Raw genomic sequence first — 7,422 nt, forward strand, 5'->3', positions numbered from 1 at the left:
TTGTGTGAGTTTGAGTGCATGTTTATTTGTATCCTAAGTGTAAATTCATATGACCTGGCTACAGCTAGGATCCAGAGCAGTTCCATCAGGAGACTCTTCCTGCTACCTTTTCACACCCATAACCAACTCCCTACCTTCATCTCTGGCAAGTATTTATTTGGTTTTCCTTCATTAGTCCTATAAAAATATTATATAAATGGAAGGCACACTTATGTAATCTTTCAGGATTGGCTTTGTTCCCTCAATATAATTCTTCTGATATCCTTTCAAATTGTTGTATTTATTGCTGAGCAATATTCCATAGTACGGAAGGTCCTCAGTGACTTTTGTCACTCTCAACACTGTTACGTTGGGGTTGTTTACAATTTTGGGCTGTTAGAGATAAAACTTCTACGAACCTTTGTGTACTGATTTTAGTGTGAACATACGTTTTAATTTCTTGGGTTAAATGTAATTAAGTGTAATTTTTGGTCATATTACAGGCATATGCTTGATTTTGTAAGAAACTGCTGTACACTTTTTAGCACAGTAGCTCTAACAATTGACATACCCCCCCCCCCTCCGCAGCAAGTTATGGGGGCACCAGTATTATGGATTTGAAGAGGTCTTTATGTATTTTGGACATAAATCCTTGACCAGATATGTGATTGGCAGAACGTTTCTCCTTGCCCGTGGCTTATCTTTGAATTCATTTAACATTATCTTTCAAAGAGCAGGCATTGTTAATTTTGCAGTGGATCAGCTTGTCATATTTTTTTCTTCCATGGATTGGATTTGGGTTTTGTATCTAAGAAATCTTGGCCTGACCCAAAGTCATGGAGGTTTCCTTTTCTTTCTTCTAGAAGTGCCATAGCTTTAGGTTTTACATTTATATGTATAAGGTTTTCACTTGATTTTTGTACATGGCGTGGATCAAAGTTCATTTTTCACATGTGTGTATCCAAATATTTTAGCACTGTTCCTTCCTCCATTAAAATGTTTCTATAACTGTAAAAGTAAAGTGTGTGTGTGTGTGTGTGTGTGTGTGTGTGTGTGTGTTTTCTGGGTTCTTTTGTCTGATCCATAGATTTTTGTCTATTTTGCTACTAATACCACATTTACTTGATTAATGTACCTTTTAAATAATTTTTTAAAAATTACATAGTGTGAATATTCCAGCTTTGTGCTTTCCAAAAGCAAAATGGTTCCTCTAGGCCCCCTGAATTTCCATATGAATTTTATCATCAGGTTTGAGAGTTGGTGAAACAAAAAAAAGAAAGAAAAAATATTGTGCAATTTTGATTGGGCTCGACTGAATTTCTAGGTGAATTGAGGGAGAACCCGTCTTTTAACAGTTTGAGTCTTCTGATCCATAAACATGATTGGTTAGAGGTTAAATTTTATCAGGGTTCTATATTTCAGTTTCATTGATTTCTCTGTTGTTTTTCAGCTTGCATTCCCACTGCTTTTCATTGATTTTTTTTTCCTTTCTTCTTGCTTTGGGTTTAAAATGCTTTTCTTTTTTCATTTCTTAAGGTAGAAACTGAGATCAGGGATTTGACAATTTTTTTTTCTTTTACAAATAAGTCATTTACATATATATACATATATTCTTTAATGGCATTCCATGCATATGAATGTGTTTTCATTTTCATTTAATTAAAACATTTGTCATTTTAATTTTGACTTCTTCATTGATATATATTCAAGTTTTTAGGGGTTTTTTTTAGTTTTCAAATATTTCATTGCATTCGGGTAGCATAACTAGGTATACGTTGAATTATTTTAAAATCAATTAAGACTTCTATGGTCCAAATTACAGTTTACCTTTCTAACCCAATGGTATCTACTTGATGTGACTGTATCATTTGTACAGAGTTCCCTGGAGATTTAATTCCAGGAATTTGGCTGATTATGATATAATTATATGATGATTGATTTCCTGTCCACTTTTTCTGTCAATTGTTGAGAGACAAGTGATAAACTATCTGACTCTAATTATAGATTTATCTGATTTTCCTTGTATTTGTGTCAGTTTTGTCTATGTATTTTGAAACTCTGATAATAGGTACAATAATATTTAGGATTGTTACACCCTTATGAAGATTTGAACTTTTATCTTATGAAATATAAACCTTTTTATCCATGGTAATAATTTTGTTCTCAAATCTACTTAGATATTACACAGCACTTCAACTTTCTTTAAGATATTGTTAACATGGTATATCTTCTCTGAAAGGGAATATATATACACATACATACATATATATATATATATATACACATACTTATGTGTGTGTCTATATATGTGTACACTATAAGATTACAATTAAAGTATAATTACAGAGTGTACATATATTTTGACATTAAGAATTCGTGTTTTAAATCACTTTCAGATTACCATTTTTTTTTTTTTTTTTTTGGTACTGGCAAGTGAATCCAGGGGCACTCAACCACTGAGCCACATCCCCAACCGTATTTTGTATTTTATTTAGAGACAGGGTCTCACTGAGTGGCTTAGCATCTTGCTTTTGCTGAGGCTGGCTTTGAGCTTGTGATTCTCCTGCCTCAGCCTCCCAAGCAGCTGGATTGACAGGTGTGTGCCACCGTGCACGGCCGTGATTGCCTATTTTAAGGAAAACCAAATATTACCAGCTATTTTTGGGAAGAATTTATATGAAAAATATACTTTCTCTTTGAACTGCTTTATATGCACATATTTATTTTGACTTTTAAACTAAAGAAGATGCATAATTATCTCCCATGGAAAAGCCGAGGGAGACATTGAAGTCAATTAAAATAGTTTATAAAATGATGTTCATGGTTTGGAGGGTCTAGTGACTACCTTTTCCCTCCTGTGGTCTTATCGTCAACAATCATTGTTATTACTGCCTTTTGAAAGCAGTCAGATGGGAAGAGAGAGCCTGCTGAAGATGCTTTTAAGAAGATGATCATACTTCTAAATCTAAAGCCTGTTTGGAGATGGCACTGGAGATTGGCTGCTACCTCTCCTTAAGAGAGATTTGCTGTCTACTCCACTCCCTGGGTATCCCAGAACGCTAGAACTTGTAGGAGGGACTTAGACAGGACCCTGTCTTTATGTGGTTTGTCCCCTCCAGAACTCACGTTGAGATTTGGTCCCAATGTACTAGTGTTGTAGTGGGACTTTAAGAGGAGTGTGCTTCACTGGGGCAGAGTCTTCATGCTGTGCTCCAGGGACAGGTTCATTCTCTCAGGTGTGAGTGAGGTCTTACTCAAAGGTCTGCACTAGTTACCTCAAGAATGGTTTGTTATTAAGCAAGGCTGTCCCATATGTTTTGCCTGTTTTGCATGTTCTTGCTTGAACTGTTTTTCTGCCATGCTATGATGCAACAAGAAGGCCCTTACCAGAAGCCAGGCAGATATTGGTAACAGGACCATGTTCTTATTAGACTTTCCAGCCTTCAAATTTGTGAGCTGAAAATCAACCTCTGTTCTTTATAATTTTCTCAGATTCAGACATTCTGTTATAGCAATAGAAAGTGGATTAAGATAGGTCCTAAGCTGCCGCAGTCTGGCTGGGCACAAAATCACGAGCCACTCACACCTTGTAGATTTAAATAGCAACTCTTTATTCTGGAACTGTCACCGGCAGTCTACACACAGGTTCTGGGCAAAATTCATGCTCTCCACTGGGCTCTGAATCCCAAATACTCTCTCAATCCCGCAAGAACTCAAGGGGAACTCAAGGAGCGGGTGCCTGGAGGCAGCAGGATACACCCTATTCCCAGCAGGATACACCTTAAACCTGGAACCGCCCTAAACCCAAGGAGCGCCCTAAACCCTGATCCGCCCTAAACCTGGATCCGCCCTGGTCCTTGAGCAAGGTCACCTTACATGTAATGTCACTGCAAATGACCTGGGTCATGCCATGCGTCATTCCTACTTGGCAATGGCTCTCAGCACTAAGCCAGTTACACCAGGGAGAGTTGTTCCTGATATCAGTTTTTCACTCCTTAAGAACATGTATTTATTAATTCATATAGAATTTAAAGGAAGTTTATGTATACAGGAAGCAAGGGCAAGTTCTGTTTCCAAGGTCATTGAGTCCTCTTTTCCACCAGGTTAGCCTTGACTGATTGGAGAATTCCTATATGTAAACATTTATATGATAAACAGGAGACACTGCTTTGGGTATATTGATTGATTCCTCCTAAGGATCTTGGGCAATTGTAATTTTGTTTGCATCTCAAAGGTTAAAAAACAGTCTGAGGCTTAAGTAGACAAAGGCCTTGTCCAAACCACAGTACTTTCTAATGGCAGGGCTCCTGACATTTTTCTTGAATCAGCCACACACTCAGCTTTGGGTTGGACAAAGCTCTTCAAGACATTGATCAAAGGGGCTGGGTGACACTGTCATGCACGATAAGGAAATAATGCAGTCATTTATGAGCTTGCAGTAACAGGTACTTTGGCTGCCTGGACAGGGTGGATGGACAACCTGCCACACAGGCAGCATGTAGGCAGAGAGGACTTTGCTTTTAAATGGTTCTCAAGAGATCAAAGAGAAGGGTATTAATAGCTTTGCTGCAGAGCGTGATGCCCTTGTGACACAGTCAGCAGTACCCTGTGCAGACAGCTCTGCACACAGTCAGCAGTGCCCTGTGCAGACTGCTCCGGGTCTCTGGACAGTTAGTCTGTGGTTCCAGGAGCGCTCCCATCCAGCTTGCTGAATTCCACATCAAGTCTGATTCTTCCTGTGAGAAAAAGAGAGGTCATAAGTGACATGGAATTGTTTGAGAAACTCTGAGCTCTTCCAGGAGGGGTGGAGTTGGTGTGGGAAGGGTGGGGATGTGAGGAAGATGGCTTAGAGAGCACCCAAAGGTGTGTGTGGTCAGCTTTCCATCACTATAAAAAATACCCGAGTAATCGACTTAAAAAGAGGAAGGGTTTATTCTGGCTCACAGTTCCAGAGGTGTCAGTCCCTGGGCCTGTGGTGGCACAGCACGTCATGGCAGGAGCCCGTGGCAGAGGAAGCTGCTTGCTTCCTGGTGCCTGGGAAGGGAAAGAGGCTGGGAAATCAATATGACCTTCAAGAGCACAGCCCAATTTCCTAATCTCCTCCCACTAGGCCCCACCCACTAAAGGGCCCACTGTGTCCTAGTAGCACCAGAGGTTGGGAACCAAATGTTCAACATATGTACTTTTGTAGAAAATTCACGATCCAAACTATTGCAGTGAGTTCATGTTTTGGGGGTCCCTTGACTAAAAGCAGTAGAATTGTACCATCATGATTACTTTTTAAATTAAATTTTAACATTCACATATCTTAAATATTAAAAAAATCGATCAAGTTTAGACATATACATATCTGTATAGGTATTGATTGATTGTACCTATCATCTATCTCCCTGTTTATGTATTTGTTATGAATCCTAACATCTATTTTATCTGTCAATCATCTATTAGATCTATCATCTATTTTATCCATCATCTATATTATCATCTATCTTATTTAATGATCTATGCTTCAGGGCTGCTTTATCCCAAACCGTCAGCCCCCCTGGGATGGTCTGGTCCTGGGGCTAGGAACAGGGTGTTCTTGCGGTTTAGCAATTAGATTTGCTGGGGTCTGACATGGCCACACAGTTAGTAGCCAGGAGGTTTTGTAGTGCCTCATTGTGACTCACCTGCTCAGGATAAGAAAGACAGTGGCAGCACCTTCTAGGCCCATAAGTGACCTGAAGTGGCCACAACTGCTGGGACTGCAGAGGCAGCCTGGAGTCCAAGCCAGTGAAATACAATTCTTTTTGTCACTCCCCTTCCTCCTGGTTTTGACTTTTTCTCCCTTTATTAATTTTTCCCAGCTTTTATTTTTTGTTGATGCTAATTAATATATAATAAAAAGGACACAAAGTACAGAAATTAGTAAGCATGAACATGTGTATGTACCTGTGAAATCATCAGCACAAACAAGATAGTAGACAGACACCCTTTCCCCCAGAGTGTCCCAGAATCCCTTAGTAATCCCTTTCTCGAATCCCTTAGTCTCTGCTTCCTCTCTTCCTCCATATTCTTCCCTACTCACACCCTTCCAAGCAACCACTGGTCTCCTTGTGTCACTACAAATTAATTTGTACTTTCCAGAGTTTTATATAAATGGGATCATACACTATGCACTATTATTTGGCTGGTTTCTCTCATGGAGCCCAGTTATACTGAGACACATCCAGGGCTGTGGTTTGAAGCAAGAGCTTATCCCTCCTTACTGCTGGGAAGTATTCTGTTGTGTGTTCATAGCATAATTTCTTTATCCATTCACAGGGAACAGACATCTGGGTTGTCCCCAACTTTTGACTGTTACAATAAAGCTACCATGGATGTTCAGGTACGAGTCTTTGTGTGGAAATGCTTTCGTTTCTCTTGGCCAAATAACTTTAGGAGTGGAATGGCTCCTAATGTGGTATGTTTTAATTTTTTTTTCTTTAACAAATTGTCCAACTGTTTCCTGAATTAGTTGTGCTATTTTCTGTTTTCATAAGTATCATATGAGGTTTGCAGATGCTCTACATCCTAACCAGCACATGGTTGGACAGTTTTGAAAATTTTAGTGCTCACTCTAATAGGATACAGGCATATCTCCTTGCAATTTTAATTTTTAATTTCCTAATGCTATTAAACATCTTTTTGTGGGCTATTTGACATCTGTGTATTTTATTTGATGAAATGTCTGTTCAAATTTTTCTACATTTATAAAGAAGTTTTTTCTTATTATTGAGTTTTGAGAGTTTTTAAAATAGTTTTTCATTCCAGAATACCCAATAGATACCAAAATTTTGGAGTACTCAAGTCCCTCATATAAAATGGTGCAGTATTTGCATATAATATCTACATTTTCCTGCAGACTTTAAATCATCTATAGATTATTCAGAATACCTAGTACAATGCTAATGTTATATAAGTAGTTGATGTTCAAGGAATAATGATATGATGTCTGTGCAAGTTATATATCGATGCAAAATTTTTCCCCAATATTTTTGATCTATGATTGGTTGAGTCAGTGGATATGGACCCATGGGCATGGTAGGTCAACTGTATTTCTTTGTTAATTTTATGATTGACTAATAATCTTCAGCTTATCTTTTCATTCTCTTAACTGTCTTTTGAAAAAGATTCAAAATTTCACTTGGCTCATTAACTTTTAAAGGTTTCTCTTTAATAGAGAGAAGGAAGGAAAAGTCATCTGAGCAGTGGGTAGATCTCAGGGATTTGTGTGGTGGAGTCCTCTGCATGGTGATCTATAATGTCTGAAAAGCAGAGAGCTTGAAATTTTGGTAACGTGATATATAGGAGAATGGGAAACTCCACAGTCTCCATCCCGATGCTCCAACACTGTGATTTTAATAGCCCAAATCTCTCCCCTTAAAAATAAATGTCCCAAGTCTCATTTCCTATGCTCAACTA

Source organism: Urocitellus parryii (assembly GCF_045843805.1).
Source record: "Urocitellus parryii isolate mUroPar1 chromosome 13 unlocalized genomic scaffold, mUroPar1.hap1 SUPER_13_unloc_9, whole genome shotgun sequence".
NCBI classification, from domain to species: Eukaryota; Metazoa; Chordata; class Mammalia; order Rodentia; family Sciuridae; genus Urocitellus; species Urocitellus parryii.